A 22688-nucleotide genomic window follows, 5' to 3' on the forward strand; every position below is an offset into this window, starting at 1 on the left:
AAACATCTATCTCTGCTTTATTGACTATGCCAAAGTCTTTGACTGTGTGGATCACAATAAACTGTGGAAAATTCTGTAAGAGATGGGAATACCAGACCACCTGATCTGCCTCTTGAGAAATCTGTATTCAGGTCAGGAAGCAACAGTTAGAACTGGACGTGGAAAAACAGACTGGTTCCAAATAGGATAAGGAGTACATCAAGCTGTATATTGTCACCCTGCTTATTTAACTTATATACAGAGTACATCATGAGAAATGCTGAACTGGAAGAAACACAAGCTGGAATCAAGATTGCCGGGAGAAATATCAATGACCTCATATATGCAGATGACACCACCCTTATGGCAGAAAGTGAAGAGGAACTCAAAAGCCTCTTGATGAAAGTGAAAGTGGAGAGTGAAAAAGTTGGCTTAAAGCTCAACATTCAGAAAACGAAGATCACGGCATCCAGTCCCATCACTTCATGACAAATATAATGGGGAAACAGTGGAAACAGTGTCAGACTTTATTTTTCTGGGCTCCAAAATCACTGCAGATGGTGACTGCAGCCATGAAATTAAAAGACGCTTACTCCTTGGAAGGAAAGTTATGACTAACCTAGGTAGCATATTCAAAAGCAGAGATATTACTTTGCCAACACAGGTTCGTCTAGTCAAGGCTATGGTTTTTCCTGTGGTCATGTATGGATGTGAGAGTTGGACTGTGAAGAAGGCTGAGCACTGAAGTATTGATGCTCTTGAACTGTGGTGTTGGAGAAGACTCTTGAGAGTCCCTTGGACTGCAAGGAATTCCAACCAGTCCATTCTAAAGGAGATCAGCCCTGGGATTTCTTTGGAGGGAATGATGCTAAAGCTGAAACTCCAGTACTTTGGCCACCTCATGGGAAGAGTTGACTCCTTGGAAAAGACTCTGATGCTGGGAGGGATTGGGAGCAAGAGGAGAAGGGGACAACAGAGGATGAGATGACTGGATGGCATCACTGACTAGATGGATATGAGTCTGAGTGAACTCTGGGAGTTGGTGATGGACAGGGAGGCCTGACGTGCTGTGCTTCATGGGGTCGCAAAGAGTTGGACACGACTGAGCAACTGATCTGATCTGATCAGATATACATTTTATTTTAATACATAAATGATGTATAAATCGATAAGTTACTTGATGTATTTAGAAATCTAAAGGATCAAGTCTCATGACTTTGATGAAAATTGATTAGTTTTAATGAATGATACTGATAATAGATTTTGGTTTGCCTAGTGTCCTCCGCTACACACTGAGGTGGAGAGCTCCACTTTCCCATTTGGCATATTATCACATTATTTTCAGATATCTCGAAGCCTTCTTCACATATATAACTTAACTTCGTCCCGTGTGCATACAGCCTTTGTTCGTGTATTTCTCTCCTTTCTTTTGCAGAGCTAGATGAGTTAATGGTTCCATGGTCTATTTGAGGTGGTTGAGAACCTCCAATTTTTTCTATATGAAGTACAGAGATCAAAGAGTAAAGTACAAATATAATCTTTTTTTTATATTTAAATTTATTTATTTTAATTAGAGGCTAATTACTTTACAATATTGTATTGGTTTTGCCATACATCAACATGAATCTGCCACGAGTGTACACGTGTTCCCAATCCTGAACCCCCCTCCCACCTCCCTCCCCAAAATATAATCTTTAAATTAAGAAAAATTTTTTTGAAAATCTTTTAAATATAATCAAATATTACTTTGGATTTTAAAATAAGAAAAAAAAAGAAAAGAATACTCAGAACAATTTACAGAATTTTAAAACTGACAGATATTTTAAACTTGCAAGCTATTTGTCTCCATAAACACTATGCTACTACTACTTGTTCAATATGCCCTTTCATCCTTTTTTAAATGAATTTTTTATTGAAATGTTGGATGTATAACAGTATGTTAGCTCCATATGGGCTACAAAATGATTTTACTTTTACATACATTATAAAATGACTAGCAGTATGTCTAGTAACAATAGTTCCTAACAAATTTATTACAATATTATTGACCATATTTTGTATGCTGTATATTATATCCCCCTGGCCTCCTTATTACATAACTGGAGTTTGTACTCCAAAATCCCCGGTATCTACTTTGCCAACCCCCTCCTCCTTTCTTGCAAGAACCACTAATTTTCTGTATCTGTATGAGCCTGTTTTCCTTTTATTTTGTTTTGTTTTTAGATTCCACAAATAAGTGAAATCACATGGCATTTGTCTTTTTCTATCTGACCTATATCTCTTAGAGTAAATACATCCTAGACACATCCATGTTGTTGCAAATGGAAACGTTTCATACTTCATGGCTCGGTCATAGTTCATATCGTGTGTATGTATAAAACACCTTCTTTATCTACTTATATATCAGTTGATTCTTTATGTGGCTTCCAAGTCTTGGTTATTGTGTGTAATGCTGCAGTGAACATTGGAGTGCATAATCTTTTTAGATTAGTGTTTTTGGTTCCTATGAATAAATATCCAGTAGTGGATTAGCTGGATCATATGAGAGTCTTATTTTTAATTTTTAAAGGAAATTACACATTCTTTTCCATAGCAACTCTGCCAGTTTACAATCCCACCAACAGTGCACAAAGATTCCCTTTCCTCCACATCTTTGATAACACTTGATATTGTCCTTTTCATGGTAGCCATTATGACAGGTGTGAAGGGACATCACACTATGGTTGCAATATGTTTTTCCTGGATACAGTAGTCTTGGCTGCAAGTTCTTTCCTTTCATTACTTTGTATATGTTGTGCCAATCCATTGTGACCTAAAAAATATTCTTCAGAAGCTGTTGATACTTGTTAGGGTCTCCTTGTAGGTAACTACTGCCTTTTCTCTTGAAGGAGAAGAGAGTAACAGAGGATGATATGGTTGGGTGACATCACCGTTTCAATGGACATGAACTTGGGCAAACTCAAGGAGATGGTGAGAGACAGGAAAGCCTGGCATGTTGCAGTTCATGGGGTCGCAAAGAGTTGGACACGACTTGGCAACTGAACAATTTTCTTTTACTTAATTTTTTATTTTAATTGAGGGCTAATTACTTTACAATATTGTGGTGGCTTTTGCCATACATTGACATGAATCAGCCACAGGTATACCCCCATCCCTAACCCCCCTCCCACCTCCCTCCCTATTCCACCCCTCTGGGTTGTCCCAGTGCACCAGCTTTGAGTACCCTGTTTCATGCATCGAACTTGAACTGGTGATCTATTTCACAAATGGTAATATACATGTTTCAATGCTATTCTCTCAAATCATCCCCCCTTGCCTTCTCCCACAGAGTCTAAAAGTCTGTTCTTTACATCTGTGTCTCTTTTGCTGTCTTGCGTATAGGGTCGTCATGACCATCTTTCTAAATTCCATATATATGCATTAATATACTGTATTGGTGTTTTTCTTTCTGACTTATATCACTCTATAATGGGCTCCAGTTTCATACACCTCATTAGAACTGATTCCAATGCAATCTTTTTAATAGCTGAGTTATATTCCTGTTGTGCATATGTATCAGAACTTTCTTATCCATTCGTCTGCTGATGGACATCTAGGTTGGTTCCATGTCTTAGCTATTGTAAACAGTGTTACGATGAACACTGAGGTACATGTGTCTCTTTTAATTCTGTTTTCTTCAACGGGTATTCCCAGCAGTGGGATTGCTGGGTCATATGGCAGATCTGTTTTCAGTTTTTTTTTAAGGAATCTCCACATTGTTACCCATAGTGGTTGTAGTAGTTTGCATTCCCACCAACAGTGTAAGAGGGTTCCCTTTTCTCCACACCTTCTCCTGCATTAGACTTTTAGATAGCAGCCATTCTGACTGGCAGGAGATGGTACCTCACTGTGGTTTTGATTTGCATTTCTCTGACAATGAGTGATGCTGAGCATTTTTCGATGTGTTTGTTAGCCATCTGTATGTCTTCTTTGGAGAAATTTCTGCTTAGTGCTTTGGCCCATTTTTGGATTGGGTCGTTTGTTTTTCTGGTATTGAGCTGCATGAGTTGTTTATATGATTTTGATATTAGTTCTTTGTCAGTCGCTTTGTTTGCTATTATTTTCTCCCACTCTGAAGGCAGTCTTTTCACCTTGCTTAGAGTTTTCTTCATTGTGCAAAAGCTGTTATGTTTAATTAGGTCTCATTTGTTTTTTTTGCTTTTATATCCATTACTCTGTGAGGTGAGTCATAGAGGAACTTGCTGTGATTTATGTCAAAAGTGTTTTGCCTATGTTTTCCTCGAAGAGTTTTATAGTTTCTGATCTTACGTTTAGATTTAAATCCATTTTGAGTTTACTTTTATGTATGGTGTTGGAAGGTGTTCTAGTTTCCTTATTTTACAGATGGTTGACTACTTTTCCCAGCACCATTTGTTAAAGAGATTGTGTTTACTCCATTGTATATTTTTGCTTCCTTTGTCAAAAGATAAGGTGTCCACAGGTTTATGGATTTATCTCTGGGATTTCTATTTTGTTCCATTGATCTATATTTCTGGCTTTGTACCAGTACCATACTACCTTGATGACTGTAGCTTTGTAGTATAGTCTGAAGTCAGGCAGGTTGATTCCTCCAGTGCCATTCTTATTTCTCAAGATTGCTTTGGCTATTCGAGGTTTTTTGTATTTACATAAAATTGTGAAATTATTTGTTCTGTGAAAAAATGTCATTGCACTGAATCTATAGATTGCTTTGAGTAGTATATTCATTTTCAGTATATTGATTCTTCTGATCCATCAACATGGTATGTTTCTCCATCTATTTGTGTCATCTTTGATTTCCTTCATCAGTGTTTTATAGCTTTCCATGTATAGGTCTTTTGTTTCTTTAGGTAGATTTATTCCTAAGTATTTTATTCATTTCATCACAGTGATGAATGTGATTCTTTCCATAAATTCTCTTTCTGTTTTCTCATTGTTAGTGAATAGGAATACAAGGGATTTCTGTGTATTAATTTTATATCCTGCAAACTTACTATATTCATTGATTAGCTCTAGTAATTTTCTCATGGTGTCTTTAGGGTTTTCTATGTAGAGAATCATGTCATCTGCAAACCATAAGAGTTTTACTTCTTTTCCAATCTGGATTCCTTTATTTCCTTTTCTTCTCTGAGTGTTGTGGATAAAACTTCCAAAACTATGTTAAATAGTAGTGATGAGCATGAGCACCCTTGTCCTGTTCCTCACTTTAGGGGAAATGATGTCAATTTTTTGCCACTGAGGATAATGTTTGCTGTGGGTTTATCATATATGGCTCTTATTATGTTGAGGTATGTTCCTTCTATGCCTTCCTTCTGTAGTTTTTTTTTATTATTATTATTATAAATGGATGTTGAGTTTTGTTAAAGGCTTTCTCTGCATCTTTTGAGATAATCATATGGGTTTTTTCCCTTCAATTTGTTAATGTAGTGTATGACATTGATTGATTTGTAAATATTGAGGAATCCTTGCATCCTTGAGATAAAGCCCACTTGGTCATGATGTATGATCTTTTTATTATGTTGTTGGATTCTACTTGTTAGAATTTTGTTAAGGATTTTTGCATCTATGTTCATCAGTGATATTGGCCTTTAGTGTTCTTTTTCTGTGGCATCTTTGGTTTTGAAATTAGGGTGATGTTGGCCTCATAGAATGAGTTTGGGACTTTACCTTCCTCTGATACTTTCTGGAAGGGTTTGAGTAGGTAGGTGTTGAAAAGAAAAGTGAAAGTGAAGTTGTTCAGTCGTGTCCGACTCTTTGCGACCCCATGGACTGTAGCCTACCAGGCTTCTCCGTCTGTGGGATTTTCTAGACAAGAGTATTGGAGTGCGTTGCCATTTCCTTCTCCAAGGGATCTTCCCTACCCAGGGACTGAACGTGGGTCTACCACATTCAGGCAGATGCTTTACCCTCTGAGCCACCAGGGAAGGATAGATGTTAGCTTGTCTCTAAATTTTTGATAAATTCACCTATGAAGCCATTTGGTTCTGGGCATTTGTTTGTTGGAAACTGATTCCAGTTTCTATTTCCATGCTTGTGATGGGCCTATTAAGATTTTCTCTTTCTCCCTGGTTCAGTTCAGGAAGGTTATACTTTTCTTGGAATTCGTCCATTTCTTCCAAGTTATCCATTTTATTGGTATATAGTTGCTGATAGTAGTCTCTTATGATCCTTTGTATTTTTGTGTTGTCTGTTGTGATTTCTCCATTTTCATTTCTAATTTTATTGATTTGATTCTTCCCCCTATTTTTTCTTTATGAGTCTGGCTAATGGTTTGTCTATTTTATTTATCTTCTCAAAGAAGCAGCTTTTAGTTTTGTTGATTTTTGCTATAGTCTCCTTTGTTTCTCTTTCATTTATTTCTGCCCTAATTTTTATGATTTCCTTCCTTATACTAACCATGGGGTTCTTCTTTTTCTAGTTGTTATAGGTGTACATTTAGCTTATTTTATTTTTCTCTTGTTTCTTGAGATAAGCTTGTAAAGCTATGAACCTCCCTCTTAGCACTCTTTATACTGATTCCCATATGTTTTCAGTTGTGTATTCACTTTCATTTGTTTCTATGCATATTTTGATTTCCTTTTTGATTTCTTCCATTATTTGTTGGTTATTAAGGATCGTGTTACTTAACCTCCATATGCTTGTATTTTTAATAGTTTCTTTTTCCTATAGTTGACATCTAATCTTACCATATTGTGATCAGAAAATATCTTTGAAAGGACTTCATTTTTTTTTTTTTTTTTGTATTTCCAAGGCTAGATTTATAGCCCAGGATGTGATCTTCCTGGAGAATGGTCCTTGTGCACTTGAGAAAAAGGTGAAATGCACTGTTTGGGGGTGAAATGTCCTATAGATATCAATTAAGTCTAACTAGTCCATTGTATCATTTAAAGTTTGTGTTTCCTTGCTAATTTTCTCTTTGGTTGACATGTCCGTATGTGTGAGTTGGGTATTAAAATCTCTCACTATTATTGTGTTACTGTTCATTTCTCCTTTCATACTTGTTAGCATTTGCTGTATGTATTGAGCTGCTCCTATGTTGGGTGCATATATATTTATAATTGTTATATCATCTTTTTGGATTGATCCTTTGATCATTAGGTAGTGTCTTTCTTTGTCCCTTTTCATGGCCTTTATTTCAAAGTCTAGTTTATCTGATATGAGTATTGGACTCCTGCTTTCTTTTGGTCACCATTTGCATGAAATATCTTTTTCCAGCCCTTCACTTTCAGTCTGTATGTGTCCCCTGTTTTGAGGTGGGTCTCTTTTAGACAGCATATATAGGGGTCTTGTTTTTGTATCCATTCAGCCAGTCTTTGTCTTTTGGTTGGGGCATTCAACCCACTTACATTTAAGGTAATTATTGATAAGTATGATCCCATTGTCATTTACTTTAGAACAACAACATTATTATTATTTTTTCTATTAAATGATAATGTGTCCTGGTATGGACCTCTTCAGGTTCATCTCTCTTTGGGACTGTCTGACTTCTAGACCTGAATGTCTCTTCCCTTTCCCAGGTTAGAAAAGTTTAACTATTATTTCTTTGAATAAGCCTGTCTCTCTCTATTTTAGAACCCCATAATGAGAATGGCACTGATGTTGTCCGAGATGTATGTTAACCTGTCCTCATTTTTTAATTGTTTCTTCTTTTTCTTATGCTATTTGGGAAGTTTCCTCTACCCTGTCTCCCAGATCTCTGATCCATTTTTCTGAATCCTCTAATCTACTATTGACTTTCTCTAGTGTATTTTTCATTTCAGCTGTTGTATCCTTCAGCACTGCTTAGTCCTCTTTATATTTTCTTATTCTTAAAATTCTGTTTTTATCCATTCTTCTCTATAGTCTACTGAACATCTTTATGGTCATTACCTTGAATGCTTTATTCGGTAGATTGCTTATCTTAACTTTGTTTAATGATTTTCTGAGATTTTGTCTTATTCCTTCATTTGGAATGTATTTCTCTGTCTCCTGATTTTACCTAACTTTGTGTTTATTTCTAAGAGTTAGGTGTATTCCTGATCTTAGAGAAGTGGTTTTATGCAGAAGTCTATGGGGCCCAACAAAATGGTCCCCTCTGTAGGATCTGTGCAGCAGATCTAGATGCTATAGGGGTGCCCTTCTGTTGTGTCAATGCCAACTACTCTGGGTGCATTGGTAGGCAAGGATCCCACCTCCTCCCCAGGTGGCTGACAGACTGTGCCTCATGTGGTGGCTGCCAGCCCACTCATAGGCAGGATGAAGTGTTGATGGAGCTGGCTTCAGGGCCTAAAAGTACTTGAGCTGGTGATATCACACCCAAGAGCAGGGTGAGATTCAGTGTAGCAGCTGTGGAGCCCAGTGGAGTCTGGGGTTGGTGCTGTCATGCCAGTGAGTTGTTAAGCCTCTGGTGCTAGTAAGCTATGTATATGTGTGTTAGGAGGAACTCTAAAGTGGTACTTGTCTCTCATGATGGCTGGAACCAGTATCTATGATCCCAATTGTCTCCTATCTCTCTAGAAAGTTCACAAAGATAAGCAAATTAGTCTAACCCAAGCTTCTTTCCCATTGATACCTCTTCACTGGGACACACAGCATGTGAGATTTTGTATGCCTTTAAAGAACAGAAGCTCTATTTCCTAAAGCCCTCTGGCTTTCTTGTGCACAAGTTACTCTGGACTTCTAAGTCAGAATTTCTGGGGGCTTATTTTTCAGGACCATGACTCCCAGGCTGGGCAGCCCAGTTGTCCTTTTTGATCATTAGGAATAAAATTTGCATAAACATAAAATTTACCTGTTATTTGCACAGTAGCCCAAGGAGTTTGTGTTTCACAACAGAAGTGAAAGAGTGTTCATCAGTTCATAAACTGAAACTGTGATTTACTGTTTCAAGATAAATTGGAAGAGACAGAGAGGACTTCATCTTACTGATCCATACAAAGATTGTGTGCATGCTCAGTCACTTAGTCATGTCCAACTCTTTGTGACCCAGTGAAGTCTAGCCCACCAGGTTCCTCTCTCCATGGAATTTCCAAGGCAAGAACACTGGAGTGGGTTGCCACCCTCCTCCCCAGGGGATCTTCCCCATCCAGAGATCCAACCCGTATCTTCTATATCTCTTGCATTTCAAGAGGTTTAGTTACCCTTGAGCCACTATGGAAGGATACAAAGTTTAGAGTATTAATCTTCTTTAAAGAATATTTTAAGCAAACTTATGCTTGCACTACTTACCAGTGCAACGTGGGATTGACTGCCATCTCCCATCCTTGCACACAATTTCTCTGCATCTTGAATTAAATAATTTTCTTTACATAGAATTGATATTTTTCTCCATCCTGATATTTCACTGTAGTTGTCATATCTCGAGCATTGGCTGGGCATGATTGTATTTGTGCTCCTGAAAATATTAAAATTAGATTTCTTGATTAAAAAGCATAAGTTCAAATATTAAAGGAAAATTTTTCAATAAACAGAAAGCTCTAATGATATATCATAAATGATCAAATAATATGATACTCTGTAATTACACTGTTAAGCTTGTTTAGCACTTCAGTATATCACATTTGGTTCATAGTCTTGTGGTCTTTCTTGTAGTTTCTTCCTTTTATTCTTCCTGTGCTCAATCTTGCATGATTTATCTAAAATGGATTTTATTTTTTTCTAACCTTTAGGATGCCCTAATTGAATTGCTCACTCAGTTATAGGTACTGAGGTAAAGCTGTTATCAGGGTCTTCTTTTTTTTTTTTTTAGCAGATATTCATGATCAGATTTATTGGAATTGGATTGAAGCCCACACAAATTTTTGTACCATGGGAGTTGATTAGCCAGACGATAAACTACATTTAGTTATGCTATGCTATGCGAAGTCATTTCAGTCGTGTCCGACTCTGTGTGACCCCATAGATGGTAGCCTACCAGGCTCCCCCATCCCTGGGATTCTCCAGGCAAGAACACTGGAGTGGGTTGCCATTTCCTTCTCCAGTGCATGAAAGTGAAAAGTGAAAGTGAAGTTGCTTAGTCATGTCCGACTCTTAGTGGCTCCTCCGTACATGGGATTTTCCAGGCAAGAGTACTGGAGTGGGGTGCCATTGCCTTCTCCGACATTTGGTTAATAACCTATTAATTTGATGCTGATTCTTGAACAAGGTAAGAGTTAGATAGGTTCACTGGGATTTAGAGTGTATTGTTTACAGGTCAGTACTCTCCTGGAGGTACAATTCACTAGCTTGCCTGCACTGTTAAAAGATATATACACTAATGAATGCACCTTTAACCGATTAGAAAGCCTGGCTTTTTGTACGTGACCAGAGGGTATAGAGGATCCCTCTGTAAACTGTGTCTGAGTCCATCAAATAGGGATACCTCAAACATCCAATTCATAATCTGAAAACAAAGCCTGTTCTGCTCAACTGAGGGAAGACTGCGTGAATACACCTGGAAGAATTTGGAGCCTTTTATGACTCCTTGGTTTTGTTTTATCCTGTCATACTTCATTTCTATTTCATTAGAAACACTATGCAAGTATAAGCTGGAAACACATAAATCCTTTCAGGGAGCCAACATTTTGCATTAAATTCAGGGAAATATTTGACTGGATACACTTTATTCATTATTAGTAATATCAGATTTTCTATTCTGATCTAAGTCAATAGGAGTATTTTGTGTGCTGTTTTGTGCTTAGTCACTCAGTCATGTCAGACTCTCTGTGGCCCCATGGAGTACAATCTGCCAGGCTCCTCTGTCAATGGGGATTCTGGATTCTCCAGGCAAGAATGCTGGAGTGGGTTGCCTTGCCCTCCTGCAGTGGATCTTCCCAACACAGGAATCAAACCAAGGTCTCCTGCAACTCGGGTGGACTCTTTACCATCAGAACCACCAGGAAAGACTTGGAATAGTTTATGTTTCATCAAAAATATTTCTCTTATTTCTGTCTTAACTATTTTGACATTTTTATCAACGTATTTTCAAGAATTTATTTTCTTTTGTCTGATGTTTAAACATTTTTGTTCTAATAATCTTAATTTGTTAAAAGTCTTGCAAGAGTTAGTCTATATACTACATTTCCCCATAAACTGAATATTTTGCAAATCATTTACTTATACTTTTTAGCTTATTATAAAAATTGACATTTTAATTTTAGTTTTTCTTTCCTTCTATGTTCTTTGGATGTACTGTTCTTTTCTAGATGCTAGATTGTACTACCTAAGTCCCTTTTTTTTTTGTAAAGCAAGTTTTAATCTATACCTATATTTGTTTTTTACTGTTTATAATAGATTCCAAAGTATACAGTTTTCATTTTACTTACTTTAACATACTTTCTGTCAGTAAATCACAGATATATTTTTTGTTTTGTTTTAACTTTCCAGTTTTGTGATATGGGTGAATAAGTTGTTTGGCTAGCTTTTCTTTAATTTACAATTTCTTTTGATTTATAGAGAATAATTTGAGGACACATTACATGAAACTGATTAGGAATTCTTTTATCACATGAAAATAATCAGGTGTTTTAAATTAATTATTTATATTTCAATAAATTAATGTGGACTTCCAGAGAAGGCATATAATTAAAACTATGAAGACCTATTTTATAAATATTAAAAAGGTAATTCACAAGGACTAAGCCATTACAAATATATAATCTATCTAAGAATATATCAGAATACATGAAGCAAAGATGGGCAGAACTGAAAGAAGAAATAGACAAATCCACACCCCTTGTTGGCAATTATGAGAGCCTTCCTACTCTGATGGATAGAACAAATAGAAAAAGCTATTTTAAGACATAGGTATATTTTTAGAACACTATGAACAATGTTAACCTGATCTAGAAACTAGAATACGCATACAGTTTATATGAAAAGGAAACATCACAAAGATAGACAATATACTGCGCAACAAAGAAAGAATAAAATTCAAAATATTAAAAATTTACAGAGTGTGTTCTATGACAAGGGAATTAGATTAGAAATCAATAAGAATAAATTATCTATGCAATCACCAGTGATAATCATCAAATTGTGTACAGTAAATATATGCAGCTCTCTAGATAAAAATCATACCACAGTATTAGTGTTATGGAGAATGAATCATTTAGAAAATCATAAATATGTGAGAATTAAACAACACATTTCTAAATAATGTTACATCAAAGAAGCCACTAGGAATATTAGAAAATATTTCACATACAGTTAATTGAAAATAAAATTGATACATATGTATAAATTTTTGAGACATAGGTAAAGCAATGCTTAGAAGTCAAAAAATGTAGTTTTACATAGGTAAACCTGCCTCTTGAGAAACCTGTATGCAGGTCAAGAAACAACAGTTAGAACTGAACATGGAACAACAGACTGGTTCCAAATAGGAAAAGGGGTACGTCAAGCTGTATATTGTCACCCTGCTTATTTAACTTATACGCAGAGTACATCATGAGAAATGCTGAGCTGGAAGAAGCACAAGCTGGAATCAAGATTGCCAGGAGAAATATCAATAACCTCAGATATGCAGATGACACCACCCTCATGGCAGAAAGTGAAGAGAAACTCAAAAGCCTCTTGGTGAAAGTGAAAGTGCAGAGTGAAAAAGTTGGCTTAAAGCTCAACATTCAGAAAACGAAGATCATGGCATCCGGTCCCATCACTTCATGGGAAATAGATGGGGAAACAGTGGAAACAGTGTCAGACTTTATTTTGGTGGGCTCCAAAATCACTGCAGATGGTGACTGCAGCCATGAAATTAAAAGACGCTTAACTCCTTGGAAGAAAAGTTATGACCAACCTAGATAGCATATTCAAAAGCAGGGACATTACTTTGCCAGCAAAGGTGCATTTAGTCAAGGCTATGTTTCTTCCAGTGGTCATGTATGGATGTGAGAGTTGGACTGTGAAGAAGGCTGAGTGCCGAAGAATTGATGGTTTTGAACTGTGGTGTTGGAGAAGACTCTTGAGAGTCCTTTGGACTGCAGGAGATCCAACCAGTCCATTCTGAAGGAGATGAGCCCGGGGTGTTCTTTGTTTTTTTTTTTTAAATTTTATTTTATTTTTAAACTTTACAATATTGTATTAGTTTTGCCAAATATCAAAATGAATCAGCCAAAGGTATACCCACGTTCCCCATCCTGAACTCTCCTCCCTCTGGGTCGTCCCAGTGCACCAGCCCCAAGCATCCAGTACCATGCATCGAACCTGGACTGGCGACTCGTTCTTTGGAAGGGATGATGCTAAAGCTGAAACTCCAGTACTTTGGCCACCTCATGCGAAGAGTTGACTCATTGGAAAAGACTCTGATGCTGGGAGGGATTGGGGACAGGAGGAAAAGGGGACGACAGAGGATGAGATGGCTGGATGGCATCACCGACTTGATGGACGAGAATTTGAGTGAACTCCAGGAGATGGTAATGGACAGGGAGGCCTGGCGTGCTGCAGTTCATGGGGTCGCAAAGAGTAGGACACGACTGAGCGACTGAACTGAACTGACACAGGTAAAGCAATACTTAGAAGTAAAAAAAAGGTAGTTTTACAGGTTTAGATTTAAAAAGCAGAATGGTTTGATTCAATGTTTTCACATTCATCTTAAAAAATGAGCGAGTAAGATTAAAATGAAGCGATCAGGAAAAAGGAAAATTAAGTCCACAAAAGAGAAAAAATTGAGAAAGATTAATTGAAAAGAGAAAACAGAAAATTAAGAAAGTTAAAAATCATGAATATTAACAAGATAAAAACTAGACAAGAGAGGAAATGGAAGAAACTAAGTGTGTTAAAAATGTTAATTTGAAAATGATAATTTTGAAAAATAAAACTCTATTCACAAAATAAAGGAGGGAAACAACTCTCAATACCAAAAATGAAAGAGGTGATATTACCAAGTATACTATATGATTAATGTTAAGTGACTCTTAGGAATGATTTTACATCAATCAATTTCATAAGTTAGGTAAAATAGAGATATTTCTTGAAAAATGCAAGTCACACAGTGATAAGACAATGTAGTAAATGTGAATAGCATATTCCCTATTAAAGAAATTGAATTCTTTATCAAGGGAATTTTTCGAAGAAGAAAACTGCATATCAGTCTCTCGTGTGCTCAGTCGTGTCCAACTCTCTGCAACCCTATGGACTGCAGCCTGCCAGGCTTCTCTGTCCATGGGATTCTCCAGGCAAGAATACTGGAGTGGGTAGCCATTCCCTTCTCCAGGGTATCTTCCGTACTCAGGGATTGAACCTGGGTCTCCTGAATTGCAGGCAGATTTTTGACTGTCTGAGCCCCCCAGGGGAGTCTATTTGTATGTCAGGAAATATTGAAGCAGAAATAAATGGAGGCATACCATATTTATGAATTCAAAATTCAATATGGTAAAGAAGTCAATTCTCCACAATTCATTTCTTATTACAAAGTCATCCCGTTCGATATACAACCCAATATTTTATCAAAATTTGTAAGTTTCTCCTGAAATTTCTATGTTCAAAACCAAAATAACTAAAGTAATTTTGAGTGAGAGGAACATACTTGGAGACTATTATCAGCCTTTCAGCCTGCTAAAAAGCTGGTTACAAAGGTAATTTGGCAGCAGTGAAGATAGTTAAGTGACTAAATAGAAAGTTCAGAAATAAATCAACACTTTCATAATTAACTGATTTTTCACTTCAATGGCTTTTCCACACATATTCTTAAAATAATTGACAATCCATCCATAAAAAATCAACTCCTACTTTATGCAGTCCTCAAATGTTAACATGAGACAGATAACATACTTAAATACACTCACATAAAATTATAGTTTCTAGAAGAAACTGTAGAACATATGTATTTCACTACCTGTAAATGTTACTTGTTTCCTTAAAGATGCAGTTGTGTAGCAAGCTTTTTTAAATTTATATTTGCTATTAATTTAGAATAATTTATAAACATTAATTCCTTGAAATTTGTTGGGAATTCTTTCATCACATGAAATAATAAATTGTTGTAATTTAACTATATTTAATGAGCTAATATAGATTTCCAGACAAGGTGCATGACAAAAATTAAGAAATATTTTATAATTATAAAAAAGTTAAATCACAAGGACCAAGCAATCATAAATATATAATGATTAGTGTAAAACACTGTGCTCAGCCACTCAGTCATGTCCCACTCTTTGTGATCCCATCGTCTGCAACCTGCCAGGCTCCTCTGTCCTTTGGGCTTCTCCAGGCAAGAATACTGGAGTGGGTTGCCTCCATTGGATCCTCACAACACAGGGATTGAACTCAGGTCCCCCCCACTGCAAGCAGATTGTAGACTGATCTACCAGGGAAACTCAAGAATCCTGGAGTGGGCAGCCTAACTCCTCTCTAGGTGATATTCCTGATCTCAAAATTGAACTTGGGTCTCCTGCATGGCAGGCAGATTCTTTACCAGATCAACTACCAGGGAAGCCCATAATATACAATATACATTATATATTGGCATAGCAGTTATTTAGAAGCTTGTTGTTTAATTCACAAATAGTTACGCTTTTCTAAATAATTTATTCTCCATTGATATAGCTTTATTGTTGTATGATTTTTGTATAGGGATCTCTATAAAAGGATGAATTATGAGGTTGAATATTAGACAGTAGATCTGGTTTTCTATTGATTTGAAGCTTCTTTCTAGATATTCTAGGCTTGTAGAAATTGGTGAAAATATTGAGGATAGGGAGTCAAAATGTCATAGTGTCAGAGAAGAGAAACACAGATATGAAAAGTGGAAAATTGAAATGAATCTATTCTATTGGAATTCCTCATATAAACATGACTCAAGATTTTTCAAGATAGTTAAACAAATAGAGAAATTGATGACTATATATATATATAGATTATAGATTGATACATGCAGATACATTGATAAATACATAATAGTTCAGCATAAGCATAAGTACATTTATGTGTAATACACAAAATCAGAAGCAGTGATTTTCCAGTAGAAATGAGCACACCTAATGCCCAGATGTTAATGTAATGTCACAAAGTCTCTGAGTGGTTTCTCACATAGCTGACTAAGGCACATTATACAATTAATATTTAGACACAGTATTTTGATTAGCTTCTAAATTACCTTGCAGATGTAAAATATTTGAAATGATAAATAGATAAATTTCCTTGAAGGACACAAAGATACTACTTTTACAAGTTAGAGAGAAATAGAATACATTTTTAAAAACATTATGGACAAGAGATTACCTTCATTGCAGGCTACTTTAGGATCCCATTCTCCATTTATACAGATTGAGTGTTTGCGTTCTGATTTTCCTCGACATTGGTAACTTTTGTTGGTGCTATGGTCATATTCAATCGTATGTGCTGGTTTTCCCTCAGGTGGAAATAATTTTGACCCTTTACACTTCTTAAGTTCATCTGCTGCTATAAAATGAAAACATTCTCTTGAAAAGACCAATTCTAAAGAACCAAATAGCTAATAACAAAAAATTGCTATGGAGTCAATAAAATAATGATGTTAGAATTTCTGCCTACAAATTCCACCAGCTGAGTTCTTGCTGATCAAATTGCATGAGATGAAAAATTATACATGAGCCTGAGTCTTGCATCCAGTTTTTGAAATTTCAGAGAAAATACCCATCCTAAAGATTTCTGCCTTTTTGACTGAAATACTTTTTGATGATCTACATAGTAAATAGCTATCACATGAATAAATTTGGTCCCAAACTTGAAATCTGTGCAAATGTTCATATAATTTGCTTGTTGACCTTAAGCATCTCTGCATTATTGTTAATTCACAATCTTAAAACAATAAAATAAAAACAATTTTCTGTGGACAAAGCATACCAAGTTGCTACTTTATATATGTTTTTTCAAGAAATGTAATGAAACATAATAAGAAAACTACACCAAGGGGTTTTGTATAGAATCTTAACTTTTAAGCAAATCTTTTACCTGACACTGAAAATAAACAAATACTTGAAATGAGAATATGGGTACTTAAAGTTACAACCTATCTTGTATATACACTTAGAGTCTTTGAGCCACTATGTTATGTATCAGATCATTCTATAATGCAATATAAAGCCATGATAACAATTTTTTCTAGCTCCAGGATAAGTTAAATATGGACTAAAAAAGCTATATATATATATATATTTCATAAATTCAATGCAGGTGGAAGTTATTTTTGAATTTGACAAAATATCCATATAGGTCTTTGGCAGTATATGTTAATGATTTGTTAATCATAAAGCTTAAGTGAAATGAATAAAATAAGGAAAAGTCAAGTAGATAGTCAAAGAAAAGTGATGATTTCAAAATGAAACTCTGAAAAAATAAAATAACAAGCTGAATTGAATGACATTAAAACATGTATAATATCATATAAGAAATGAATCGCCAGTCTAGGTTCAATGCAGGATACAGAAAGCCTGGGGCTGGTGCACTGGGATGACCCAGAGGGATGGTATGGGAAGGGAGGTGGGAGTGGGGTTCAGGATGGGGAACATGTGTACACCCGTGGTGGATACATATTGATGTATGGCAAAACCAATACAATAATGTAAAGTAAAATAATAATAATAATAAAATAAATAAAGTTACTCTAATTAAAAAAAAAAAAAAAACACTAAAGGCTTGAGAATTAGCACTGTTTTTAAGATTTGTTCAGGGTGTTGAGGGCCATAAAACCAGTAGTATTCTTCAAGGAATGGTGGACAAAGGAAGATGTACACTCAAAAGGAGAAATAGTGGCTGCAGGCCTCATCTTGTGATGGACTGGTTTCTGGAAGGAAAGCAGACTTATTTTATTAGGAGAAAATAAGCATAGTAGGAAGAATGACAAGCTAGATTAGACAGAATAACAAAATAAACCTCGAGAGAAGAAAACTGGAATAAGGTATATTATAGCAAAGGGGGACTACATTAAACTGAATACAGGTAGAGGATTAACCTTTGCAAGGAAAACTCTGAGGTCAGAAGAGTAATACTTGAACCAAACATTTTGGCATACCTAGGACAGGAATCTGTTCATAAAAATATAGGGATTAATAAGTAAAAAAAAAAAAAATTACTATATAACTAAATAAACTCCTACTGAATGTCTCCCATCTGTCAACTGGTCTTTTGAAATGGGTCTTTCAACATAATGTCAGCAAAGAAAACAGCTATCGGTCCCTGCCTTCACTCAGGGGCTAAGCCTAAGCCCTACCTTCTTCTTGGAATAATTAATGGCTAAAAATATAATGAGTTAATAGGCCTGAACATCCAGGACTCTCTTTGAATGCAGAGCCCAGGAAAACTCCAGGAAAAAGTCTATTGCAAGAGAAAATGAAAGAAGGCAGCTAACATTGATTCTCCTGGTTAGTAATCAAAGACTTGGTCATCCAAAAGTCAGGATGAGTCTCTTACAGGGAAATGTGTCAGGGCAGGTTCCTGGCCCCACCCCAAGTGCCTCCCAGGACAGAGTTACCTACTAACAGGGAGGGCTTGAGCCCACCCTCCCCAACACAGTAAATTCTCTTTGCAGAATTTGAAACAGATGGAGAAATTATCATTGTTAGAAGCTTGAGAGAGGCAAGACTCCTACCCAAATGTATCAAATGGGTATTTTCCTCAACTATAATTCCTGGTTTCAAATGTTCTAAAAGAAAGAGTATCATATAAAAGCAAAAACGGCATTTCTGCAATGATAGTTGTATTTTCCAGGTAACTAGTACTCCCATTTTAATCACATGAGTATCTATCAGTAAGATTTGCCTTCACACTTGTCTTCCCCTGGTGGCTCAGAGGTTAAAGTGTCTGCCTGCAATGCTGGAGACGTGGGTTCTATCCCTGGGTTGGGAAGATCCCCTGGAGAAGGAAATGGCAACCCAGTCCAGTATTCTTGCCTGAAGAATCCCATGGACAGAGGAGCCTGGTGGCTACAGTCCACGGGGTCACAAAGAGTCAGGCACGACTGAGCGACCTTACTTGTCAAGATAAACAGTGTTAATATTAGGACAGAAAGATGCATAAAATTCTATTGCTAGTTTATATTTTTCCTCTTTAGACACATATTGGACTATAAAAATCAAATGTTTGGGATCATTATAATTTAAGATCTGACATTTTTCAAGGATAACTCTAAATTTCAACCGTATGGCTGCAAATACTAAAGGTCAATTTGAGATGTGTATTCTGACCAATGCACTGAGGAGGCTGGGTCCACTCTTCACTAATACACATGATAAATCTGAGTCCAATCATTGTAAATGCTTCTCTGCAACTGAACTCTACTGAGTCTCCATGGTGATAGGGAGGGACAGAAGGCTTGATATCGCCGTGATCAAGGTCAGGTATATCTCCACAGGTACGCTCCTCCTCTGAAAATGCACAAAAATATGTTCTTCTTTAAAATATTATTCAAATGTGTATATGAATACAAATAAGAGTAATGATTTACCTTGAAATATTACTATTTTTTAATACATTACCAATACACACAGGTAAAGCTGTCCATTCTCCATCAACACACTGAATTTTATGAGAACCCTTCATCAGAAATCTGAGGTTGCAAGCATATTCCATGACCTCATTGTGTGCATATTCTTTGTGCATTTCTTTCCCTTTCCCATTGAGAAGTTGAGGAGGATGAGCACACGATTTTACTTTTCCTACTGTAGAAATATTGCATAAATTATGGTTACATTGTCTGTCTTATAACTGAAAAATCCAGCTAATGCAGAAACTTATTTCACTGAATGATCTTTTATTTGTTATATAATTTATTTTAGCATTCTTAAACAATGAAAAAAGAATAGTGTTTACAGCAGACTCGTGTTTACTAATTCTGTTACTCTTCTTGAACTAGCATATTGAAGTCTATGTATGCTCATAAAGCATGTTCATAATCCAGACATGCTAAATAAATATGCAAACCAGATACTCAATCTGGGTGTATAAATTATAGCAATACTTTTATTCCACAGAAACACTATGAAAACTTTTTGAAAAAATATCATTTGAGAAAAGTATTTGAACAGTTTAACTTTGATTCATATGATTTGATATGTGTGACTGAATTTTACCTGTGACTTTAAGTTACTTGAACACTGAATACATGTGACTTTAAGTTACTGAATACATGTGATTTTAAGTTACTTGAACACTTTAGACATACTTGTGGACACTAGATGTAAAGTCCACAGTATATAAACTGTCCAATATTAATGGAATTGCAGGAAAAAGGAAAACTAACAAGAAATCCTGCCAGTGTCAGGTTCCTCATGCATTTCTGTGGATTCTCCATTACATATTTCAAGAAGCACCTGGAGGTTAATTTCTTAAAGAAGGAAAACTGAGGTATCTACTACCCAGCACATATCCTTGGTGGGTATGCTGCTGCTAAGTCACTTCAGTCAAGTCTGACTCTGTGCAACCCCATAGACAGCAGCCCACCTGGCTTCTCTGTCCCAAGGATTATCCAGGCAAGAATACTGAAGTGGGTTGCCATTTCCTTCTCCACCTGGGTGGGTATATCTCTGCCTTAATGCATTAGATTACAGATGCACTGGAAGTGGACAGAAAATTAAGGGAGGGAAATAAAAAGGTTGGTATCTGAAATCCCAACACCTGCTCCAGTAACTGTCAGATAAATATTTACCTTTACACGTTGGAAGTTTAGGGGACCATCCAAAGTGGTAGCACTGAACTGAATCTGCTCCAACCATAATACAGCCTTGACTGCAGGAGAATTTCAGCACATCTCCAACTTTAAATGTTTCTTTCCTGGGATAAACATTTAAGTATGTATCCGTTTCAGGAATACTGCATTCTCTTTCTATCAAAAAAGATAAATAATTGAGTGAGAATATTTAACCATTGCAAAATAAATATTATTTGTGTCATATAAAATGAGGTGCTGGGTACTGCATACACAGAGGACACACATTAACGCACATTAATGCTCTTCCTTGAAAAACATTACATGTTAGGTTTTATACCCCCTCTGCACTCATCTGGGATTTTGAGAAATATTAAGGTATTGAGCAGCAACATATATGCCTGATAATTTATTTGTAAAGTCAACTTGTTAATACTGGATCTGATTTTATCACTGACATTTACAAAATATAATGCTACTATTTGGTCTCAAAATGTATAACTATTCTCTCAGAATAAAAAAAAAAGACACAATTTTAAAATTGAATACAAATGAAAAAATGGTATTATAAAAAATGTAACTGGAAAACTAGAACACACAAGAGAGACATTTCTCTTGTATTTGAGTTACAGGTACATTAAAAATCACTTCAATTTATCCTCAAGTGTAGTAATCAAACAAAAACATGAAACAAAATGAGTAAACAAGTTCAAGGTCACATAGGCATATTCTAGGTGTCTTGATTATGTATATGACAACACAAACATTTAATCTTATTGTATGCATAAATGATATTAACTATTAATATATGTTTAATTATTCTGATTCACTTTAAAAATGTGTAAACTTATCATTGAAAATATGTAAAATCTATGAAATTTGTGACATTGCTGTGTGTGGATTAGTCGCTCAGTTGTGTCTGACCCTATGTGACCCCATGGAGTATAGCTGGCCAGGATCATCTGTCCTTGGAATTCTCAGGCAAGAATACTGAAGGGAGTAATTCATTCCTTTCTCTAGGGGATCTTCCTAATCCAGGGATCAAACCCAGGTCTCTTGCACTGCAGGCAGTTTCTTTACATCTGAGCCCCCACAGATTGCTCCATATTATAGAAAAATTGCATTATTCTTATTTGAATTTTCCTATTTCTCAATATGCATCACTATGAACAAAAAGCATCACTATGAACAAAGCTAGTGGAGGTGATGGAATTCCAGTTGAATCCTGAAAGATGATGCTGTGAAAGTGCTGCACTCAATATGTCAGCAAATTTGGAAAACTCAGCAGTGGCCACAGGACTGGAAAAGGTCAGTTTTCATTCCAATCCCAAAGAAAGGCAATGCCAAAGAATACTCAAACTAAAAATTCTCCAAGCCAGGCTTCAGCAATATGTGAACCGCAAACTTCCTGATGTTCAAGCTGGTTTTAGAAAAGGCAGAGGAACCAGAGATCAAATTGCCAACATCCGCTGGATCATGGAAAAAGCAAGAGAGTTCCAGAAAAACATCTATTTCTGCTTTATTGACTATGCCAAAGCCTTTGACTGTGTGGATCACAATAAACTGTGGAAAATTCTGTAAGAGATGGGAATACCAGACCACCTGATCTGCCTCTTGAGAAATTTGTATGCAGGTCAGGAAGCAACAGTTAGAACTGGACATGGAACCACAGTCTGGTTCCAAATAGGAAGAGGAGTATGTCAAGGCTGTATATTGTCACCCTGTTTATTTAACTTATATGCAGAGTACATCATGAGAAACGCTGGGCTGGAAGAAACACAAGCTGGAATCAAGATTGCCAGGAGAAATATCAATGACCTCAGATATGCAGATGACACCACCCTGATGGAAGAAAGTGAAGAGAAACTAAAAAGCTTCTTGATGAAAGTGAAAGTGGAAAGTGAAAAACTTGGCTTAAATCTCAACATTCAGAAAACGAAGATCATGGCATCCGGTCCCATCACTTCATGGGAAATAGATGGGAAAACAGTGGAAACAGTGTCAGACTTCATTTTTTTGGGCTCCAAAATCACTGCAGATGGTGACTGCAGCCATGAAATTAAAAGACGCTTACTCCTTGGAAGGAAAGTTATGACCAACCTAGATAGCATAT

At 36.2% G+C, this 22688-nt stretch overlaps 1 pseudogene; it reads right to left on the reverse strand.

Annotated features, from left to right (window-relative positions):
* LOC104998885 overlaps positions 1–22688 on the reverse strand; it is a 129495-nt pseudogene that overhangs the window by 20071 nt on the left and 86736 nt on the right.

This window comes from Bison bison, unplaced genomic scaffold (genome assembly GCF_000754665.1).
Source record: "Bison bison bison isolate TAMUID 2011002044 unplaced genomic scaffold, Bison_UMD1.0 scf7180017864338, whole genome shotgun sequence".
Taxonomy (NCBI): Eukaryota; Metazoa; Chordata; class Mammalia; order Artiodactyla; family Bovidae; genus Bison; species Bison bison.